Raw genomic sequence first — 24,295 nt, forward strand, 5'->3', positions numbered from 1 at the left:
CCACAGTTTACCTTTCTTTTCTCCGTGGAACAAACGGCAGAGCTGGGAAGCTGAAGGAAGACAGGAAATGTCCTTCATCTTCTGAAAGGTATTTTAATGGCTGGATGGCCTGTTTGTCTAGCAAGTGCAAGGCCTTGGGTTGGTCTCTGATACTGTGGTACTGCTAAGGTTGGGGAATTATTTCCAGACAAAGATATCTTAGCTGTTTATGAAGAATTCTAAAGAAAGTAAAGGAATAATGAGTTTATTCTTTTTGGACTCTCCTCTTTCTGAAGAAGTATGCTGATTTTGTTGTCAGCTCTACAGGGCTTTCTTGATAGAGCAGTAAATCAGTAAATCAGTTCAGTGAGGTTCTGGACTCTGTGCCCAGGACTGGCTAGTAATCAACTTGATTGAGCCGTCCCTGACCTCAAGGTTCTCCTTGGCACCCTGAATGCCAAGAGGATTCAGAATTCCCTGGAAGATGAGGGATAGGTTGTGGTGTTCTCTTTTATTCTGTGCAAAATGCTTGTCACGCAGCAAGATCTCAGAACATTCTACTACAGCCCAGGGTACCTTGGAGTGGGTTTCCATAGTAGAGGATGGGGCAGATTCCCGGGAAGGGGCTGGGTTGCCCTCCTAGTCCTCCTAAGAGTGGAAGAGAAGAATGCACGTCTGAGCTTTCAGTCTGCTGCTGCTGCTGCTGCTGCTGCTGCTGCTGCTGCTGCTGCTGCTGCTGCTGCTGCTGCTGCTGCCACAACCCAGGCTTTATGTGCTGCTCATAAACCTGCCAAACAGGCCACAGACACAAACTATAATGAGTACATACAGCACCACGAGGAGGCCTGAGGCTACATCTGTCTTCTCAGAGTCTATGGGAGGAGAAGCAGGGACTAGCCAGCTCCTTGAAGGGTAAGAACAGGAAGGTTGTACAGGTGCTCAAGCTGTCTCCAGAGAAGCAAGTACAGCCACATCCCACAAAGCCCTTTAGAATGTTATTTGGTAGCATGGGCTTTCCTGATAGTTCTATTGTGTCAGAACCTTATGAAGCCAGATATGGTGGTTCACACCTGTCTGTAATCCTAGCACATAAGAGGCTGAGCCTCGATTGTGTGAGTTTGAGGCCAGCCTGGGCTACTTTGTGAATTCCAGGCCAGCTGAGCTAATGTAAGGTTCTGCCCCACCTCCACCCCTCCAAAAAAGAAGAGAAAACAAGAGCCTTCAATGATGTAGTCACTTCCTATAATTATGAAGCTCTGTTCCACAAATGCGTCTAGACTTCTGAATGGAACTAGCTGTGAAGGTAAAACAGAATCTTTCAAAGGTTTTTTTATTATTATATTTTAAATTAAAAAATGTGGACATGTGTTCGTGAATGCATGTGTCCAATGAGGCCAGAGGCATCAGATCCCTTTGGCTGGAGTTACAGGTGGTTGTGAGCTGCCCAACCTGGGTGTTGCAGATCTAACTTGTGTTAACTGCTGAGCCGTCTCTCCAGACTTTAATTTTTAAAATTACATTTACTTACCTTTGTAAGTGTGTTATTGCTTCTCAGCGTGTAGTACATTTGTAAGCGTGCATGCCCACTTGCTGCATGCCACAGCAAGGGTGTGGTGACAAGGAGTCAAGATGGCAGCTCTGAGGAGTTAGTTCTTTTCTTCTGCCCTGTGGGTCTAGGGAATAGAACTCAGGTGACTGGGCTTGGTGCCAAGTGTCTTAACCCCCTGAGCCATCTCACCAGACTAGTTCCCTGAAGTTTTTTCTTAAACACTGATGAGCAGAATTATCCCTTAAGCCCTTTCTGAGAACAGTGATAATGCTTTGCTGTAAAGAAACACCTCAGAAGACAAACATAATGCATTTGGAATATCTGCCACTTGTGACAGCCACTCTTGCTAGAGGTGACCTCTTTCTGTGCTGGGAGTTAACTGCAATCTGGCCAGCCTAAACCCAGCCTCCCTGTGACAAATGAATCAAATACCAAGGGAGCTTCCCTAGGGAGCTGAGCACAGTTGCATACACTCAGTACTTGGTAGAGCCACTGTTGAGCGCTGTAGACACTCTTAGGCTTTGGCAGATGATTAGCATTGTGGAAGCTGCATGAGATTGGAGCAGCAGAGGACTGCCCAGCTCTTTAGCTTCTGCCATGGGAAGAGGACTTCTGCAGCAAGGATGAACATGTGGTGGGCGAGAAGTGATTGACAGCCTTCAGGGTGGGGATATGAGAAATGACTGTGGCGTAGGAGGGAAATCAAATGGGTAAGATGAGGTCAGCAGTCGGTGCCGTGATTTAGTTGCCCCAGCCCAGTGGGCTCCAGTTGCACACAGATCTGATTGCATCTGGGTGTGGCCAGTTCACAGTGAGTGCTGCTTCTGGACCTCTGCATTTCCACTCCCCACTCTGGCTTTCCCTAAGGGCCGTGGTCATCTCCATCTCCTGTGTACTGCTCTTGGATTTCCTAATTAGGTGGGATTATCACTACCATAAACAAAAGGACTCATATTCTCTCTCTTTCCCATTCTTTTGATGATGAACAGAGAGAACATTTATTACAGGTTTTGGGTCTGGGTCTGAACAGAAGGCCTCATTTGTGCTACTTACGGACTGTACACTGAGTAATACCTCCAGCCAGGAGAGCATTGTCAAAAGCCCAGTAGTTTCCTTTGGCTTTACTAATTACAGGAAATACTACTGCATGACAGAATATTGGCACTGAATAGAATACAAAGCCCATTTAATACTGACCTTATGGAGAAGCCGGGAAAGGCCTATGCAATAATGGGGAAAGGAATGCTTAATAATATTGTATACTAATAAAGTTAAATAAATATTGAAAATTGCATGTATTTAAACATGGGCTAGATCTGAATACTTTACCAGTCTCTTTCAAATAGGAGCCCAGTATTTAGGAACTCAGTTACATCATTTTGTTTAGAACTCATTATAAGTCTAAATCATTAGTATAGGGTGAACTAAGCAAGTGAGAGCAGACCAAAGACAAGGATGTTTGGATTCTTGCTTATATAACAAGAAGTGGAGCCTGGAATACTGCTATGGTTTTAATGTCACCGTGTTTCTGTGCATGCTTCTTAAATATGTGTCAAGTGTGGGAGTGATCCTTTTCCGGAATTCTAGAATTGATTTTGTGGATCTAGCTTAAAAACTGATTCATGTAAAGTTTTTTTTTTTTAATGATAAATTTAGACAAACTGTGAATTTTGGAATTTTTTAAACTAGTAAAGTAATGTGTACAGAATTCTTAATTGCCTTTGATCATGTGTATACTGCTTGTTTTTGTGGTAATATTATCCTTGATAACATTTTCATGTTGTATTATATATTGTCTTCCCTGTCTGCATTTTCTTTAGTTTTGTGAATAGATTCTAACTTATGCATAGGACTTAAATTAAGTCCTTTACGCCCATTCTGTGTTGTTATAACTGATTGTCAAGAAACTGATTCCAGAAATGTAAGATCTGGTGGTAGTGAGCACTGATTTATTGAGTGTTTGTATATTCGATCTCATTTTGTCTTTATAGTACCTAACAAAGGAGGTGCAGTACCAGTTGTATGGGTTGTAAGATGGAGTCCAGAGCTCTCCAGTAACTGCTAGGGCCCAAGGTCACACTGCAGACATAGCCAGGGGTGAATTCAGCTTTGCTCTCTCTGCACCCTCGCTCTTCATCCTGTGCAGCATCTCTTGTGAGGCTTGTGTCATTCACCAGCTTATTCCAATTCACAAACAACTTCTTCCTCTGCTATGTGTTATGACCTATTTTGTAGGTCATTGCTAAATCTGTAGTTTAAGATGAGTGTGTATGCATGCATGCTTTGCTTGCCTATATGTGGATATAGCTTTAAGCAAATGAAGATTAAAAGGCAGGTAGCTGAGATGATAAAAAGACCAGTCCAGCTGAGAGCTGTATCTTCACCAGATATCTCTGTCAGTCAGGCAATACCTTGGAAGTTGTGGACCTTACAGGTTCTTTTTATTGGCATCAACAGCTTATTAAGTGTTCTTTGTACCTGTGGAGTCATATTTCGTTACTGGAAATAGGAATTTGAAATAGTGCTGAGGTACTGTGATGTGAGTATAGTGAGGACAGGGGGTAGGTACCTGTGATGGTTTGCATATGTTTGGCCCGGGGAATAGCACTATTAGAAGGTGTGGCCTTGTTGGAGGAAGTGTGTTATTGTTCGGGTGGGCTTGGAGACCCTCCTCCTAGCTGCCTGAGGATGCTCAGTCTGTTCCTGGCTTCCTTCGGGTGAGCTCAGCAGGTTCCACGATGCCTGCCTGAATGCTAACGTGCTCCTGCCTTGATAATAATGGACTGAACCTTTGAACCTGTAAGCCAGCCCTAATTAAATGTTGTCCTTTATAAAACCTGCATTGATCATGGTGTCTGTTCACAGCAATAAAACCCTAACTAAGACAGTACCTAATAGTACTGAGACACAATATGAGTATAACAAGTGAGGATGGATATCACATACCTGCTTCATGTTTTCTGTTTCCCTAAATAAGGATAAAGGAAGCCAAAGTACGGTGTAATTTTGAACATTTAATGGAGTACAAGGAAAGAGACCCATTGACTTTGAGGTTGAACCAAAATCACTGATGTAAAATTGTGTTTCTTTTCTGGAAGTTGAATATTGCTGTTTGGCTGTGCAGGAAGCAGTATTTACATAATGATGATGTTGAAAACGAGGCTGGAGAGTTTGCTGGTTGTGTCAAAAGGTGAAGAAGACATACTTATGCCACCCCTGCCCCCATCTGACTACCTCAGTATTTTAAACCTGCTAATTTGGAGAGGTGGAAGAGTAAACAGAGCCATAACAGATTCCAGGAGGAGAAGTGCTTAGGGCATTTGTGGGGGTCCTAATTTCCTCCTCTTTTACGTTGAGGTGTCCAGAAGTACTAGGTAATGCTGTGGAAATGAGCAGTAGCTAACCAACTGAAGAACTAAAAATAGTGCAGTCAAATACAACTGGATATGAATTGGAGGTGAAGTGAGAATGAGTTCATAGAGGGAGGTGGTGAGTCAGTAGGAGCTGTCAGAGGTGTCAGTCAGGTGTAAGCCTCTTACTACGCTGATGAGCACAGAAAGACACGAAAGCCAATAATGACAGAAGGAAGTGGAAATGAGAAGAAGGGCCAGGGACACTGACTTGCCACCTATTACGTTGGTTCTCTTTGGGAGAACTTAACTTTACATGCATTACTTTAAAATTAGCGTATGGAAACAGGGTTTTGCCAATTGTAAATTTACAGTATCAGAAATCATTTTCCAAAAAGTACTCCTGTATCATAGCTATTACTAGGCTACAGTTACCAGCAATGGAGGGTTTTAGTTCCAAAGACTTCAGAATGCTAATTTGGCCTAGGGTGACAGCTTGTATTAACATTCCTTCCCATTTGGGTATTCAGCTAGTTTCTAGAGTGCTTCAAAAATATTTACATATAAACACCACCACCACCACCACCACCACCACCACCACCACCACCACCACCACCACCACCACCACCACCACCACCACCCAGAACCTTTCCTACAATTAGAGGTCTTCCACTCCTGTTTGCCTGGCTGAAGCACCAGGCTCAAGCTTCTGCCTCCTCAGTATCCTGCTTCCTGTTCTGATATGCTGAATCCTTCTGGAGAGCTGGAGCTTGTGTGGCCTTTGTTTTCTCTGCTCTGAGGAGTGGCTGAGCTTTGGAGAACAATTTCCTCCAAGGAACTTCCTGAAACAGGAAATGTAGACTTTTCTGTGTGAACATTCTAAATGCCTCTATGTTAAGCAATGACTACAGCAATTGTTTTTCCAAACGGACTTGGTTTGACCTTGGGAAGCATATTGATGTCACCTCCAGGTAGGAAGAGTAGCAGAGGGTATGGGATGAAGGTTAGAGAATATTGTTGTGTCACATGGTCTGTGGTGTTGGGTGCTCTGTGTACTGATGGCGTCAGGGTGGGAAAGGTCTCCAAGCGTCAACAGCTTAGTGCCAGTGGCTCAAGGGTTTACAAATGTCTTACAGCTTTCTTCACTCTCTCTGACCTAATTAAACGATAGAGCACCCACCCCCACCTGCTCACTTGTTTTTTCAGATAAAAGATAAAGGAAGTACTCTAGTAGCTGAAAAGTTATTTCTTGTGATTGTATATAGTATCTTTGTGTTCTCTATCAGGAATTCGTTTAGTCCAGAGCTTGTAAAGTCAAGTGCCTCTGGGATTCAGGTGGGTAATTTTAATCCAGTGACACTGCTTAGGTAGGGCCTTGGCCCACAGAAATCTTATGGCTCATTCACAGTCTTGTTGAGCTACCAGGTGTAAAGAGCAGGTTTTCCTGAAAAAGAAGCAATTTCCTTTAATATCTTGTATTTTAAATGTTACCCAGTAATAGAAAATGTAAAACTACTGCTCAGAACTTAAAAAAACAAAAAACAAAAAACTAAGTCTCAAGTGTGGACAGAATTCCCAGGCTGACAGTTTTCACTTATGGCCAGAATTTAGGATTTCCTTTTATTGATAGTAACAGGAACTTCATTACCAACGAAGGCAAGATGTGGCTGTTCAGGGTTTGTTTACAACACTTAAATGGTTTTCGTTTGGCTCAATACAAAATTTCATTGCAGTTATATAATCTTTAGTTACTAGAAAATGCATTCAGTTACCTATATATAAAATATTTTGCAAAATTCTGTGGGAGGATTCTGAAGAACCATCTGGGAAATGTTGTGGTTCAGACGGGGCGGCACAGTGGGCTATTGAACAGGACTTCACAGATGATGGTCTCTGTTTTACATCCAGGCTATCCCTTTAGTGTGGATGACCGTCTACACTGTAGAAGAATGTTTTACTCTCTGCAGAGGACAGTGAAGATATGCCCTGAGTACTTTGGTTATGAGTTACTATGAGAGACTAGAGCAATTAGCCTGCAATTTGTATTAATTAAGCCTTACCATGAGTAATTTAGGTTGAGCCATCTTAACGTGTTTCATCACCACACAGAATCCTCTGGCCTAGGGATATACATAGATCCGATCTGTGTAAACAGATGTATGCTGGGTGGCTTCATCCCAACTGAGAGCGTGAGTCCTCTCGCCCTTACATCCCTCTTGGTCTGGAGGAAGTTATGGGCCTCTCTGTGCCTCAGCTTTGCCATATGTCACTTGGGCATGGTTGTCCCAGTGCCGGTTCATACAGAGTCAAGATCATACTGAGGGGGCTCTTTAAAACTCTTGGAACAATGTCTGGCACATTGTTATGGCGCATTGGTAAGCACAGGGTGTTATTTTATTTTACTTTATCTCTAGTGCTCTGTTAGGTCAGGTTTGTGCTAGTGGCCTGCCAGTTTAGAACAGAATACAGCTGAATGTACTCATGGGGATAGAAGCTCATAACCCTCGGACACTCCAAATTTATTAGCTCCGTGACTGTGGAAATGGATGTAAAGGGGCAGTGGGAAGACCCTTGTTTTGGACTTTGAAATTGGAATTTCAGACCCAGCCTCACTTGCAGCTCATCTGGTCTCTGGTGGTGGTGAATTGTTTGTCTGGGCCCATAGCTTCTCATTCTTGGTATGTGGTAAATGTTCAGCACTTGGGAAACACTTGGGGAATGTGGTCAGATGTATGAACATAGTCTAAAATGCCACTAAAAGTTAATTAAAATGAAATGTAACTTCTGTATATTGATTAGGTTTCCAAAACATTCATTACTTAGTACTGAGCGTTAACAGTGACTGGACTCTTAAATCTAGTACCTTTGAATCCTTCCCAGTGAATTGTTACTTCTCACTTTGGCAGCCACTGCTTACACACAGTAGGCTTCCTTTTTGGGGATAGTTGCTCTGAAGTGAGTGCTTAACAGAGATGAGGACATGCCTTGGCCTCTGTGGCTCATAGGAAGGCCAGGTTTCTGCCCACCTCTGGGTGCATGGATGACAGCACCGCTCCTTAGGAACAATTTAGAGTTTCTTTAAAGAAAAACTCTTGTCCATTCTCACACATGTATTCTCCACATAAAATTTAGACTTCTTTGTTAATGTCTAAAAATAATTCTTAATGAAATTTTGACTATGATTGTACTAAGTACATGGGTGAATTCTGTGAATATAGAGTTATTCAAGTATATAGATTAATAACACCCTGACAGTCTAGAAATGTGGTGTGTGTGTACGTGTGTGTGTGTATCTGTGTGTGTTAATCTTAGTGAAAATTTATAGTTTTATTTATAAATTATTTATTTATTTAAAAAAATAAATTCCTCTTAAAATTTGTTTCTAGACATTGTAGATTTGATTTTGGTTGCTGTGGTGAATACACTATTCTGAAATTGATTTTTGTATTGCTTGCATTTCTTGTGTTGTGTATAAAAGAGGAAAAAAGTATGAAAAAGTTCTATTTTTCTGTTATCCTTTATTAGATTATAAGGTGTTTTCTGGTCTTTAGTCAGTATTGTGTCCCTGCTGACGTTAAAAGACATTAGTACAGTGGTCTTGACATTCCTAACTTTAACAAGTTTTTAGTTCTTTCCTTAAAAGTAAATTCCTGAGTTATAGTAGTCTGTTATTTCCAATTTATGCCTCCTTTACATTAATTCTTGTATGATAGCATTTCTACATTCTCATATTTAAGTTAACTTTGACTAAAGCTTGTAATGTTTGATGTTAGTTACCATGCTGGTACCGCAACCTTACTTGGCTTAGCACTTGATGAGATTGCCTTCAGTGTTCTGCATGGAGGTAGAACCGCATAGCTGTAGGGCACTCTGGACCTTAGGAGCAGCATGAAAAATGGTGGGGGAGAGACAACAGTGTTTGAGAAAGGCTATTTATTTCATTCACACACACACACACACACACACACACACACACACACACACACACACACATGTGTGTAGTGTTTTATAAACTAAAGATTATTTCTGGATGTTGCCTGGCATTCTAGAGGCTCCAGCTCTTGAGCCATGGCACTGCAAAGGAGAGGAAAGGCATGACCTTGAACTTGCTTTTGTGGCTTACGTTGGCTTTTCCTCTTGACCCTGCTTCCACCTAGTGAAGGCTCTCAGGCACGCACCACTCTACCTGGCTCCTCTAGTGCCTCCATCCTATAGACGTGAGCTTTGTGTTTAAAGATAGCAAATATTTTAAGTACACATTTTGTACAGTTACATTCCAAAAATGTTTAACATATGTGATGTAAGGATATTGTTTGCGCTAGGACACTAATTTCTTAAGGAAAATAACCCATTGACAGTTGAGCCTGAGGAAGATAAGGGAAACCTGAGCCAAGGGACTGACATCTGCTAGGTTAATCTAACCGTGCTTCAGGGCATCTGAAGTGCAGGCCCAGGGCAGGTCATGGGTCACTGCTTCCACACGCCTTTCTCCTTTGCCAGGTATGGTTATAAATAATATCAGGGATCAGAACAAAGTTAGGAGTAATACCTTTAAACTTCTTTTGTTTTTAAAATTTAAAATTAAATTAATTTATGTATGAGAAAAAGTTTAAGTAATATACAAGTATCTAAAATGAAGATGGAAAATTTCAATTTCACTTTCTAGGAAAAAAACCTACCATTTTCAACTTGGTATATGTCCTTCTGTCTTCTAACCTAGGTTGCTATTGACAACAAGGGAACTGATGTGGGAAGAAAGAGACTTGTATATTTGCCATATTTCATTTCATAACTAATTCTGTCCCTTTGTACCTGGGGAGATGGATCGAGTGTAAATGACTTACCTGAAGGTCAGTGGGTTGGTGGTAGTGAGCACTGACCTGGAGTTTGTGGAGCTTGTTCTGTTCCAGAAGCTTTCCATCTAAATCTTCTAATGTGGCAGTTACGACATATAACATTCCACATCTTAATTAATTAAAATAAAACGAATTCAGTTTCTGTTGAACTGTACTTTGATTGCTTCCTTGGGTAGGTACATGTTTTAGCGTGGGTAAAGAATAGATGCGTAAAGATTGCATCTAGGACTGTAGATACTTTTCCATGAGCAAGACAGAGCCACTGGGATCTGAAATCCACTGCACAGGCTGTTTTTTAAAAAGTGGTATGCTAGCACACCTAGTAGGTGTGTGTGTTCTCGATTGAGATAGATACCCGTGTCCAAGGAACACAGCAAACATGCTAAGTTCATAGTTAAAAATGAGTTATTTCTTTTTTTTACTTTTTTGTTTGTTTTCAAGACAGGGTTTCTCAGTACTTGGCTGTCCAGGAACTCTCTCTGTGGGCTGGCTTCAAATGCTGGGGTTAAAGCCATATGCTACCACCACAACCTGGTGGTCTCTTCTTTACCTTTCAAAAAATATTGTTTAAATTTTATGCAGGTCAGAGATTCTTGAATGAAGTATATCTGTGTATCACATGCATATGTACCTGGTTTCCAAAGAGGACATTTGATTCCCTGGAACTGGTGTTACCAGATGTGAGCCACCATTTGGGTGCTGGGAACTGAACCTAGTTATCTACAAGAGCAGCCTTTGCACATCTCCACTGAGCCCTACGTCTGGCTCCTTGTCTTTCTCTCATCTGTTGTGTAAGCCAAACCACATTCTGTAATATTGTAAGGGCATCAAAGTAGAATGGAAAAAGTGGTACCAGCCATCACTCTGAGGTTTGTGGCTAACACTACTGTCTGTGTTTCTTCTAGTAGTATGTGCTCTTGACTTGTGGTTTGTTTTGGTTTTTGAGGCAGGCCTTCGTTTTATAGCTCAGGCTAGCCTGGAACTCAGTTTTCCCATCTCATCCTCCTGTGTGCTGGGATCATCACAGTGTGCACCTCCTCACTCAGCTTGCAGTGTGCAAGTGTGGGTGATAATAGTGTACTCAGAGCAGAGGTGAGGAAGGAGGCCCTACGTAATAGAGACAGGGTAGAGGAGACAGAAGGAGTCAGGTTTTTTTTTTTTTTCTTTTTTTCGGAGCTGGGGACTGAACCCAGGGCCTTGCGTTTGCTAGGCAAGCGCTCTACCGCTGAGCTAAATCCCCAACCCCAGAAGGAGTCAGTTTTATAGCCAAGGTCAAACCTTGAGCTCGGGAAATTCATGAAGAACTTGACAGTGATTTAGAGAAATGGGCAGTATGTTTCTGCTCCTGTGGAATGCATGTCTGCAACCAAGAAAATGTGCACTTTTGCTTTTGGTTTGTAGGCCCATAGTGCTTGCTTGATGAAGAGGTGATTGTGAGAACTGCCTCTGATAACGGAAAGATCTGTAGCGTTGCATTCGCTCTGGCCTGGAAGTAAGCTGGCTGCTTTCCAGTCCCACCATATATACCATTGGAGTCATGCCTGCTGTGTGATTTCTAAGACTTTGTTAAACTGCTAAAACCTGCAGTGAACTCAAAGTATATGCATGGTAGTGTGTTTGCATTGTACACTTTAGTTATGGCCACATGGCCATCAACACTTTATGACTTCCTGTTCACACATTGGTCTTTGGTTTTGTGTGGTGTTAGAAAATGGTAAATCTGTAAGTACATCGGACTAGCTGTATGGGAAGGCAGGTCCTGGGTGGGAAGCAGTCGGCCCCCTAAGTTCAAATTGGAGACTTTGATGGTTACATCAATTTGATGTCCAGTAGAAATTCTTAGGTTGTTGCTTCAGGGCCCGGGTGGTGAGTTAGGAAATTACAGGAATTAGAGGAGTCTGAAATGATAAAACCATAACATAGTTGTGTTTCCCACATACAGGGGCAAGGCCAGAGGGAGCGTGGGGGGAGGGGTGGACGGAGAAGGAATCAGCTGCATGGCTGAGTGCTGAGGCTGACCTGGGTGCCAAGCAGAACACCAGTGAGTTTCAAAGAGTAAGTAACTTTAATTTCTACTGTGAAAAGTACAGTCCTCCTATGTACTTTAGAAAGTACTTCACATGGAGTGGGTGAGGTGCTGCCAGGGAGCAAGGCACAGTCCGTGGAAGCCTGTTGACCGATGCAGGCATGTTGTTGTGTCTCTTCCCCAGGGCCTTGGAAGTAGAGTCAGCATGCCTGTAGAAGGTGGTTTCTTATAAACCCCCATGCTTAGAGATTATAACCAGGGAGTGCAGGCCTGGGAAGCTCGCCCGTGTTCTCTTTAAGAAACCGGCCAAGCATGTTAGTGCCTCTGCTTGTGCAATCAGCACTGCCTTTCATTTGCTTGGTACACTTATGAAGATTAATTTAGGATGAAATGTAATTGGAAGCCAATTACATCTGATGGCCAGACCTATTAGATTGCATCAGTGTTGTTGATGGGAAACGGAATAGTGTCTGGACAATACATTACATACATTGAATGTCACTGTCTGTAGTGTCTGGGAAGTACATTACATGCATTGAACGTCACTGTTGTTCTCAATGCCTAATTTAAATGACTTTTTCTCTTTGCTATTGTATTAGTTTGTTCCAGATAGTCTTTGTAGTCTAAGAGTAAAGAAAGCCTATGGCAAGAGAGCACTTACACATCATAGCACATCTATTATCATTTGGTTAAGAATTAGAACATAATTAAAGAAAATCTTTAGTTTTTGATTCCTGTAAGTATAAAAGAAGAGTATAAGTCACCTTTTGAATTTAGTAGTTTATTTAGCTTGTGGGGACTTAATTTCATCTGAATTAACTGCAAAATGTCATATGAAATACATAATATCTTTGATATCTTTGTTATCTTTGTTTATGCTTTCTTATAGTTTTAGTTTCTTATTTTTTTATTGAGATATAATTTATATTACCATCTGAAAGTATAAACTTTCCAGTTTACTAAGCACAGAATTGCAAATGTAATTGCCGTTCACATTTCGGTGTTTGGTGAGCTCATTAGAGTAGTGCGGCCATCAATCACTGTTGCCAGTGTTTATAATGTTCTTATCCTACAAAGACATCACACACAGTAGCAGCCACGCCCCTTTCTCCCTTCTTCACCCCTCCCTAAATGGCCGATTGCTTGGACTGCTCTGGACTTTTCATGCTCTGGAATCTTACAGCTTTCTCTGTCGGGAACCACTGACTTTTTGTGAAGTGTATCTGTAAGGTTTATCTATGTTGGTTGTAGCATGTATCAGTGCTTTTTTGCATGCTCTAAAAGAGTTGCCAGTCGTTCTGCAGGGGTTGTATGTGGTCCCATTAATTCCTTCAAGCTCCATGCTTGACTGTTGGCAGATGTGCCTTATGCGGATGTAGTGCAGGCGCTCACAGTCGCTGTGAGTTGGTTATGGTTGTGTCATGTCCTGATACAGCGTCTCAAATCTCTTCCATCCTTCGGCTCGTACATTTTTTCTGTTCTCTTTTCCACAGTGTTCTCTAGCCATAGAAGGGGTAGTGTAAATATCTTGTTGAAGGCTAAACACATCATCCTCATTTACTTAAACATGTTCAACAGTCACGAGAGTCTGTACTTCTAAATTTTCTGTCTGTGCCAGATTGTGATTGGGTGAAGCGTGTGCTGGGGGAAAGAATCTGGACACCTTACCTGTCCACCATGGGAATCCCTGCCGGCTGGCAGCAGCAGTTCACTGCTGCTCTTAGGCTGAATCTTGACTTCTTTATGAAAATTTGCTGAAAGGAAGCTGATTGGCGTGTAGTTGGATCTGTCAGCGTTTATGTGGTGACTCTTGACATTTTAAAAATACTTGGCTTAGAATAATATAAATGCTGTACAGCATAGGAAGAGGAGGAAATAATGATTATCAGTAATTATAGAAATAAAAAATAAGGATTCTCTCAGTGGATGAAAGAGATACACTGTACCATACTGGTTTTGATAAAATTATTTAAAACCAACTCAAGTTATTTCCTGAAAACCTAATTTTCATAGAGATTAAGATTTTCACATTGGAGTATAGAAAACATATTTGCAAAACTACTTCTGTAAATCTTGGGTTGCTGTACAATCTGTTTTTATCTAAAGATTTGTGTTTTATGGAGATTTAGTTGAACACATACTTAACACATTTTATATTCTTTAGGTGTGAAGGATTAACTAAAACATACAAGTTATAGATAAAAACTGAGATTGAATCATGATGAAAACCTAATGATATTTTCTATTAGCATGATCATACTACAAGGAAAGAAAATATCTTATTATAGAATGAAACTTGGGAAATTTAAATTAGGCAAAAGACTTGAAGACAATAGAAGAGAATAGAGATTTTATAGAGTAAAATTTATTGTTAATAGGGAGGTGGGTATTTCATTAATGTGTGAATAACCATCTGGACTCTCTGAGATTCTGTCTCTGTACGTATTAGGGTTACTATCACTATGGTGAAACATCTTGACCAGAAGCAAATTGGGAAGGAAAGGGTTTATTTTATTGGCTTACATTTTGATATCTTATTACATCACTGAAGGAAGTTAGGGCAATTATCTGGACTAGTGCAGAGGCCACAGAGGCGTGCTGCTTACTGGCTTGCTCCTCCTAGCTTGCTCAGCCTGCTTTCTTAAAGAACCCAGGACCTCCAGTACAAGGGTGGTTCCCACCCATAGTGAGGTGGGCCTGCCTACATCAATCCTAATTAAAAAAACGCCCTACAGGCTTGCCCACAGCCCTTCTTATGGAGGCACATTCTCAGTAAGGCTCCCTCCTCTCCAGTGGTTGTTTCTAGGTAACACAGTATGGTTCTAAAGTAGGCATCGGTACACTGAAGAACAGTGGCATTGAGGCTAATATTACATGCATGTTGAAGTCCTCATTTTTTTTTTCATTAGGCACTGATTTCTAATTATCTTTGGAGTACTTTTGAGCTAGGCAAAGGGAGAAAAATAACTGAGGAGTCTGGAGGGGTTGCAAATGGCCAGTCTTTGCAATGAAATTAGTCTGTGTCTTAATTAGGTTTCTATTGCTGTGGTAAAACACAGTGAGCAAAGGCAACTCCAGTAGGAAAGGGATGGTTCTTACATTTCCAGATTACAGTTCATCCTTGAGAGAAGTCAGGGCAGGAACAAAAGCAGAGGTCATGGAGGAAGGCTGCTTACTGGTTTGCTCCTACATGACGGCTCAGCCCGCATTCTTCTATGCCCCAGGACCACCACCTGTACAGAGGTGGCACCACACAATTGGCTGGCTCCTCTCATGTCAGTCATTATGAAAATGCACTACAGACTTGCCTACAGGCAAATCTTAAGGGGAAACGTTCTCTGTTAAAAGTCCCCTTTCCTAAACAATTCTTAACTTGTGTCAGGTTGATAATATCTGAGCTGGGGCAGTACGTATACTCTGTTCTTCATAGCTGGTGTTCTTTCCTCCTCCTTATTGGATTTGATTGGCCTGTCCTTACAGTTTCCTGCTGTATTGCACTGTATGTATGGCTTATGATGTTAGATTGTGATTAACCTTAGAGGACTTTAGACATACTGGCCAAGAAATGGTGACTCAGTTAAAGCTTATATTCTTAATCATAGCAAATATTTTCATCTAAATTGCTTCCTTAAAAGTTTTTTCTTAACTTTACATATGGTTATTTTTTTTTAAAGATTAATTTATGCCAGCTGTTATAGACACACCAGAAGAGGGCCTTAGATCCAATTATAGATGGTTGTGAGCCATCATGTGGTTGCTGGGAATTGAACTCAGGACCTCTGGTGGAAGAACAGCTAGTGCTCTTAACTGCTGAGCCATCTCTCCAGCCATATATATATCTGGTTATTCTTATATTACTCATTCTTGTATTTTCTCAGGTTCCAAAGGAAGTCATAAAATTTCTACATTAGTGAGTGGGCTAAAGCAAATTTGTAACAGTACCCAGTCTGAAAGTCACTTACAGCAGTGCATTTGGTACCATGGGGCTGAAGGTGTACTCTTTAGTTGTAGTTAGCCAATCTTAAAGCTAATCCTAATTCTCCTTGTACTGGCAGGAAGATACTGTGAGAAAATCAGATCTAGTCAGATCTAGACCAACGGTTGTCAACCTGTGTACCATTACTCCCACAAGGGTCACATTTCACATATCTTGCATATCAGATATCTACATTATGATTCATAACAGTAGCAATTACAGTTATGAAGTAGGAACAAAATAATTTTATGGTTGGGGGTCACTACAACATGAGGAACTGTATTAAAGGGTCGTAGCATGGGGAAGGTTGAGAACCACTGATTTGGACCATGAAGAGATCTTGAGAATTAATAAAAAGAGGTATAGTTTACTGTGTTCTGGATGTCATACTAATACTGAATTTGTGCGCTTAACTTTTTTTTTTTTTTTCGGAGCTGGGGACTGAACCCAGGGCCTTGTGCTTGCTAGGCAAGCGCTCTACCACCGAGCTAAATCCCCAACCCCCGAGCGCTTAACTTTCTTAACTGGTTAGTGTTTCTTTTATTCGTGTTACACAGATGAGAGATACATGCTCGGTAATGTTAATTTACCTAGACTGCCTTTGTAAAGGCAATTTCTTTTGCATATATTTAAGGTATTAAGGTATCACAGACTAATGATATCTACTCTTATAATAAAACATTCACCATGTAACATGTGTTTTCTATGCGAGGCCATACCTTGTAATTGCACAAGATGCACGGTAAATAGGCACCAAGCCTTTAGAAAGTCGAGGCAAGTATCTGCCATTTCTCATTCTGGTTGCTCTTGGCCTTGAGTCTCCTCTTTAGAGCAGTTTCAATGGTTCCCTCCTCATCTTAAAGATGCTAATGGCCAGATGAGTGCCTTACTAAATACACTGGCCTCCCTGGTGCCTTGCAGTCCACCCTCTCCCTTCCACACCCACACAGATCTTAGACCCTTCTTTTTCTACTGTACCATGAAACCCCACTGGTTTTGAATCTGACCTAGCTGGAGAAGACCGAGAGACTTCCCTTCCCTGCTGCACGTCTCATCAGTCGCTCCAGTGCTTGCCAATCCTATGCCCCTGGGGGCAGGTACAATAGCCATATTGTTGTGGTTATTGTTATTACCAATTTGATTTTACACTGCAGCATTGATTTTTATCTTGCCATCCCCACTAGTACCCTCTAGTAGGCACGTAGTTAGCTTCTGTGTTCGTCTGCAGCCCTGTTTCCAGCTTTAATGGTGTGAGTGGTGCCCGCGCAGGTGCCTTTGCTTATTCCTCCAGGTCACTGGGTCATATCCATGTCAAAGTCAGCATAAATGCTACCTTCCTCAGTGTGATTTATTGGTTCATTTATTTTTGGTTTGATTTTCCTGTGGTGTTCCCAGGGTCCAGTCGTGCAGACAGGGATTAGTCTTTGCTGTCTGACACATAATGCAGAGATGGATCCTTTACCTCCATCCTTCACCGGGTGAAAGTTGAAGGGGAACACATTTTCTCTCCTAATCCTTCGTAGGGTTCTCTGTTCACCACTGAAGGGAGGCTGAAGTGACAAGTCTGGATGCTGAGAAAAGACTCCATAACTGCATAAGCCAGGTCACCAGGGCCTCCTCAGATGTATGGCATCAGAAGCTGTTGCCCTGTGGGCAGATACTAATCTGGGGTTTGAAACTCTGCGCTCAGTTCTCTGCTCACTCTCATGACATGAAGGAGACACGATTGCGTAGCATATGTGAGTGGGACTGACAAGTGGACAGCTGCAGGCCTGAGACTCAGCAAATTTATATAGAAACCATACAGAATTTCTATATACAATGAGAAAAGAATTTCAAAAATTGCCTGGGAGGATAAAAAATTTGTAATATCCCAAACTTTAGAATAAAGACTGGCAAATGAATACTTTAGTAGACATTATTAGTGTTAAGTAATGGAGATAACATCATTTTTAAAAACGTCCATAAGAAATAATAACAAGCTTTACATGATGTGTTTTCTTTATTGTAGATGTTTTCTATTCCTGGACCCACTGAAAGTGTAAGGAAACACCACGGTAGGGTCCATAGAAACCCAAGCCATCAGTGTATTAGACTTTAGTCCAATCTAAAATTCAGAATACCCTCTGAATGTTTTAGACAAAATATTCTTTAGATGACTCCTATCTTTAGTTTTTTTTTTTTTTTTTTTTTTTTTTTTTTTTGTTTAAAGAAAAATGACCTTGAACTCCCGATCTTCCTGCCTCCCCTCCCGAGTCCTGGGTTTGCATGTTCACCCTCACACATGTTTGAGAAGGCCACTTAAAATGCTAAAAGTCTAAAATCATACTCTATAAAGTAGGTTTAAATTAATCCCTCACTTTTATCAAGTAGTTTGAAGTGGGCGAAGTAAATACTTGTTTTAATTTTTTCACTTTTATACTAGTAAAACTAAGTGAATTCATCTTCTACAATTAATGAGCCAAGTTTATGGTCTGCCAACTTTTCTTTGCCTCTAGTTTATGACATATAAATAGAAAGTATATTGTTATGTACACGAGTGCCTATGTGCAGTTATATAATTTTCCCATCGTTGTTCATACCATAGCATGGGATGGAATGAATGTTCTGGAAAACCTTTCCACTCCCTAGTACCTTTGCACACTCGGTATAGTTTTCATTTTCTTTTACTAAGGTGTAAAAGGGCAAATCTCACTTTAAAGTATGTAAGTTGGGCGTGATAGCATGCATCTAACTGTCTTACCATCCAAAGGACTGAGATAGAACTCAGGCCAACCTAGGCAACAGAGTGAGTTCCAGGACAGCAAGGTCACAGACTGAGGACCTGGTTTCAGGAAAAATCAAATTCCCCCAAGTCTATCTTAGGCTAGTTACCTGGCAAGCTGACATTTATTCAGGACTTGCTAGAGGGCTGGATCTGGTTTATTAGGAATCATGCAATAGTGAGGATTATGTGTAATGAGAAGGAGCCGTGACCCAGAGTGCTGTTGGGAGGTTTCTGTAGGTACACTGAAGCCTTCCTCGGGAATCTTTTATTGTGTTGGTGTTCAAGACAGGATGGCAGGTGGCGTTTCGTCAGTTTTAACAGCTGGTTATCTGGCCCACTTTTGCCACTAGCTAGCCTTACGTTAATCTATCTCTGTGCTTTAGCTTACGCTTGTGAACACCTGCCTGTTAGCTCAGGGATCCTAAGTTGTGTCCTTTGGGTTCTGACATCTTCCTTTTTGAGAGTTCATCTCAACTTACTCAGATTTAATTCTAAACCAGCATGAGCTTCCACAGCAAGGGGCAAACTGCGCTGCAGCAGTATCTTACCTGTCTTGGGGACCTTGAGTTCTGTCGTATGCCATGAGCTTCTGAGACACATGTCTAAGGATGCTGTTCTTATTTCCACATCTTTAGGTCCCACCATGAGAAGTGGCAGGGTTACCAAAGCTAACATCAACAAGCCGTGTGCACGCGCGTGCGCGCGCTCGTGTGTGTGTGTGTGTGTGTGTGTGTGTGTGTGTGTGTGTGTGTGTTTTCTTTTTTGAGAGTAGGTCTTGCTATGTAGCCCAGGCAGGCCTCAAACTCAGAATCTTCCTGCCTCAGCCAACCCTCTAAGTACTGGGATTACTAACATACACTATTATACTATATCAGGCCCTTTTCTTGCTTTGATATTTACAGTGGAAAAAGAAGAAGTTGTTCCTTTCATTGGAATTCTCTAGACCATTTGACATGTGGCTTAACTAAATACTGTTGGAAGAAAAAGAAATTCTAAAGAAAATGGAAGTGGAGCCCACTCCTGCTTTGGTGATGATACACACACACACACACACACACACACACACACACACACACACACATACATATACTTGACTATCTTCTTGTAGCCAGTGCAAACAGGATGAAGTGGAACTTTCCAGAACACAAGTCTAAACCCAAAATACAACCGTTTGGATTGTAAATGTTCTCCATGGGCCCAGCTTGAAGGCTTGGCCTCTAGCCTAAGGTACTATTGAGGTGTGGGGTTGGGTGGGAGTAGGTTAGGTCACTGGGATTGTACCCCACATTGGGATCTGGTTACCACCTTTCTCTGCCTTCTGCCTCTTGACCACTATGGGGTAGACAACTTTGCTCTGTTGTATATACCCCAGCCATGATGCTCCTTCATCAAGGCACAGAGCAAAGGTTGAAGCCTTGTATGACTTTTTTCCCCTTTAGGGTGATTTGACTCAGGCGTTTTAAGAGGAACAGAAAGATGATTATTAACATGGTGGTAAGGATATTCTAAAACGCCTTAAACCTTTTTTCTAGAAGAAAGCATGTTTTATGCCATTGAGGCACATGGGGCATAAGATATTTGTAATACATATTTCTAATTTAATAGTAATAAGGAAGATATAGTTAGGACACTAAAGGAAAAGAACAGTTTAATAAATTGTTTCTTTAAACATTAAATGTGTTTTGGGGGCAGTAATTGCATGAAACCAGCTGGGTGTCTGTCCGTCTATCCTGAGGTCAGCAGCTGGGCTGTCCTGTGCCTAGGTCACTATTGTCACTTGATCTGGTCTCACTGCCAGCCATGTATATTCGATTTACTTCTTCAGTTTTCATAGCCATGGCATTTATTATCCACTCAAATACTGGCAGATTAATACCATGAGAGAATTACTTAACAAAGCAACCACAGAGAGCTACCTGTCCCTTCGTTTCTGTTTTAGGAAGTAAAGATCTGTGCTCTATCTGCGTGCAGGGACTTATTGCATAGAATGTTTTGGGGAGACCTTTCCCAACTTCCACAAATTCACTTGCATACTCTGCAGGGATAGCTTAGAATTTATCGGAGAAAAGTCAAAGGGAAAACCATCCCAATTTCTTGTAGTGCCTTCTGATCTAATTTACATCGACTTTGGATATTCACAGGTGATTTTCTTTATATGATATCCACCCATGATAACTTTGCTGAGAGACAGCAAGTTTCAGTCAAGTCAGAATTATCTTGAGAACCTGTAAAAATAAGCCAGACCTACACTTACAGGGCTGGGTCACCCTACCTGAGACCAGCAGCTCAGACATGCTTCTCCTTGTTCAGCCCCTCAGGAACTGTTTCCACCACGTTTTTAGCAGTGATTCCCCATCTGGTAGGCTCCACTGTCACAATGTCTTTGGGATGTAACATGTCAGAGTACGTTATTTTGTCTATAACCTGACCTGAAAACAGTGTTATATGTTTATTAAAACTCTGATAAATTAAAGGCAACTGTTCAGTTGAATAAGGTTCTAAAAAATACATTCACTATTTCTCTACCCCTTCCCCCAAGATTTCCAGGCTAATTTTATCATTAATTTTTTTGTTAAATTTCAAAAAGTTTTTGTTTATGAGTGTGTGCATTTACATATGTGTGCAGTCAACACAGCACACATGTGGAGCTCAGAGGACAGGTTCTGAGAATTCTATTCTTCTACTGAGTGAGTCCTAAGGATCAAACCTAGGTAATTAGGATTGTGGCATGTACCTTAACCCAATGAGCCAATTCCCTGGCCTCATTTTGTCTTTTGATGCTAAGCATTCACATGAAACCAGTTATTTATGATTTATAAATGGGCTTCTTAGTACATACATTATTAAATTAGTGTTGAGATCAGTAGGCAAGTCATACATTTTTCATTTAGTATTGTAAAGGGAATCTGGAGATCACAGATAGATACATTAAATAGCTAATGGCTCTTTTGTATTGAAGTTTGAAACTTTAAGGAATGATTTTTTCCCCCCCTTCCTGGGACAAGGTTTCTCTGTGTAGCCCTGGCTGTCCTGAAACTCACTATGTAGACCAGCTGGCCTAAAACTCAGAGATCGGCCTGACTCTGCCTCCCTAGAGCTTAGATTAAAGGCATGCACAACAACCAACACCCCGCTTAAGGAATGATTTTTATACGAGTTAAACCTAATTTAATACAGCTTTTCTGTATTATCTATTGTATAACTGCTGAAACAGTTATTTGAAAATAAAGTACTTTAAACTTAAAGTTTTCAATAAAGGCACCATTGGATATTACTTACAATATTCTTGTTTTAAGACAGGATCTCTTGTGAGCTGAGCCTTTAATGGCTGAACCATCTCTCTAGAAATCAAAATATCACTCTTTGCAGATGATATGATATGAATGCAAATTGATCCATTCTTATCGTCCTGTACAAAGCTCAAGTCCAAGTGGATCAAGGACCTCCACATAAAACCAGATATACTGAAACTAATAGAAGAGAAAGTGGGATGAGCCTTGAACACATGGGCATAGGGGAAAATTTCCTGAACAGAACACCAATGCTTATGCTCTAAGATCAAGAGACCACATATGAATCATCATAAAATTGCAAAGTTTTTTATAAGGCAAAGGACACTGTCATTAGGACAAAACAGCAACCAACAGATTGGGAAAAGATTTTTACCAATCCTACATCCAATAGAGGGCTAATATCCAATATATACCAAGAACTCAAGAAGTTAGACTCCAGAGAACCATAACCCTATTAAAAATTAAAAATTAAAAATGGGTTACAGAGCTAAACAAAGAATTCTCAACTAAGGAACATCAAACTGCCCATGAAGCACCTAAAGAAATATTCAACATCCTTAGTCATCAGGGAAATGCAAATCAAAACAACCCTGAGATTTCACCTCACACCAGTGAGAATGGCTAAGATCCAAAACTCAGGTGACAGCAGATGCTGGCAAGGATGCGGAGAAAGAGGAACACTCCTCCATTGTTGGTGGGATTGCAGACTGGTACAACCATTCTGGAAATCAGTCTGGAGGTTCCTCAGAAAATTGGACATTGAACTGCCTGAGGATCCAGCTATACCTCTCTTGGGCATATACCCAAAAGATGCCCCAACATATAACAAAGACACATGCTCCACTATGTTCATAGCAGCCTTATTTATAATAGCCAGAACCTGGAAAGAACCCAGATGCCCTTCAACAGAGGAATGGATACAGAAAATGTGGTACATCTACACAGTGGATTATTACTCAGCTATCAAAAACAGTGACTTTATGAAATTCTTAGGCAAATGGATTGAACTAGAAAATATCATCCTGAGTGAGGTAACCAATCACCAAAGGACACACATGGTATGCACTCATTGATAAGTGAGCTTGGAATACCCAAGATACAATTCACAGACCACATAAACCTCAAAAAGAGGGAAGACCAAAGTGGATTCTTCAGTCCTCCTTAGAAGGGGGAACAAAATACTCACAGGATGAAATACGGAGACAAAATGTGGAACAGAGACTGAAGGAAAGGGCATCCAGAGACTTGCCAAATCCAGATACTATTGTGGATGCCAAGAAGTGCATGCTGACAGGAGCCTGATATAGCTGTCTTCGGAGAGGCTGTGCCAGAGCCTGACAAATACAGAGGCGGATGATGCTTGCAGCCAAACATTGGACTGAGAATGGGGTCCCCAGTGGAGGAGTTAGAGAAGAGACTGAAGGAGCTGATGGGGTTTGCAACTCTGTAATAAGAACAACAAAATCAACCAACCAAACACCCCAGAGCACCCAGGGACTAAACCCCCAACCAAAGAGTACACATGGAGTGACTCATGGCTCCAGCCGCATATGTAGCAGAAGATGGGCCTAGTCAGGCATCAATGGGAGGAGAGGCCCTTGGTCCTGTGAAGGCTCGATGCCCTAGTGTAGGGGAATGGCAGGGTGGGGAGACTGGAGGGAGTGGGTAGGTGGGTGGATGAGCACCCTCATAGAAGTATGGGGAGGGGGAACGGGGTAGGTGTTTTCTGGAGGGGAAACTGGGAAAGGGGATAACATTTGAAATGTAAATTAAAAAATATCCAATAAAAGAAAAAGAAAATTATAGGCCCCATGTCTAACACCAGAATGCCCACATAGAATGAAAAAAAAAAAAAAAAAGACAGGGTCTCACTATATGTAGTCCTAGCTTGTCTGGGATTCTAAGAGGTTTGATTGCCTCTTCCTCTGAGTGTTGAGGTTGAAGGCATGAGCCATCACACCATTTTGCTGGCCTCAGAATCTGAAGTTTGCTTTGTTTCACATTCTGGAACACAGCTATGTTGATTCCTTATTTATCCTGCTCTTGGGAGTAAACCTCCATGCCCTGGCAGAGCTGTCCTAGCTTCTAGCTTTAAGGCTATGGCTCTGTACTTTGGTGGCACACACACCTGGTTCTTAGGGTCCTGTAGTTTGCTAGTCAAGAGAACTAACTTTGCCACTAATTATATCTATGGGCTTAGAAATGTTATTTAGCCCTCAACATCTGCAATCATTTTTTATTTTAGCACTGACATGCACATACTCACATATACACACAAACACAATTTCCTGCTCCAGTTAATCTAGAGATTCATTTAAAATCCAGATTTTGAGTTGTGGGTGGTGGTGCATGTCTTTCATCTCAGCCTTTAATCTCAGGCAGAGGCAGGCAGATGTTTTTTGAATTCAGGCTCGTCTGGTGTACACAGAGTTTGAGCCTAACCAAGTCCACAAAGTTAGACCCTGCCTCAACAACAAACAAACAACAAATAAAAACCTT

General features: G+C 41.4%; 1 protein-coding gene and 1 long non-coding RNA gene across 2 annotated transcripts in view; both read left to right on the forward strand.

Annotated features, from left to right (window-relative positions):
- Gnaq (G protein subunit alpha q) overlaps positions 1-24,295 on the forward strand; it is a 246,303-nt gene that overhangs the window by 38,175 nt on the left and 183,833 nt on the right. The window lies entirely within an intron of this gene.
- Positions 5,786-23,596, forward strand: LOC147997066 (uncharacterized). The gene is made up of 3 exons (XR_015653048.1): positions 5,786-5,849; positions 19,406-19,730; positions 21,800-23,596. It is a non-coding gene; the product is annotated as an uncharacterized LOC147997066 (long non-coding RNA).

Source organism: Rattus norvegicus, chromosome 1 (genome assembly GCF_021556685.1).
Source record: "Rattus norvegicus strain SHRSP/BbbUtx chromosome 1, alternate assembly SHRSP_T2T, whole genome shotgun sequence".
NCBI lineage: Eukaryota > Metazoa > Chordata > Mammalia > Rodentia > Muridae > Rattus > Rattus norvegicus.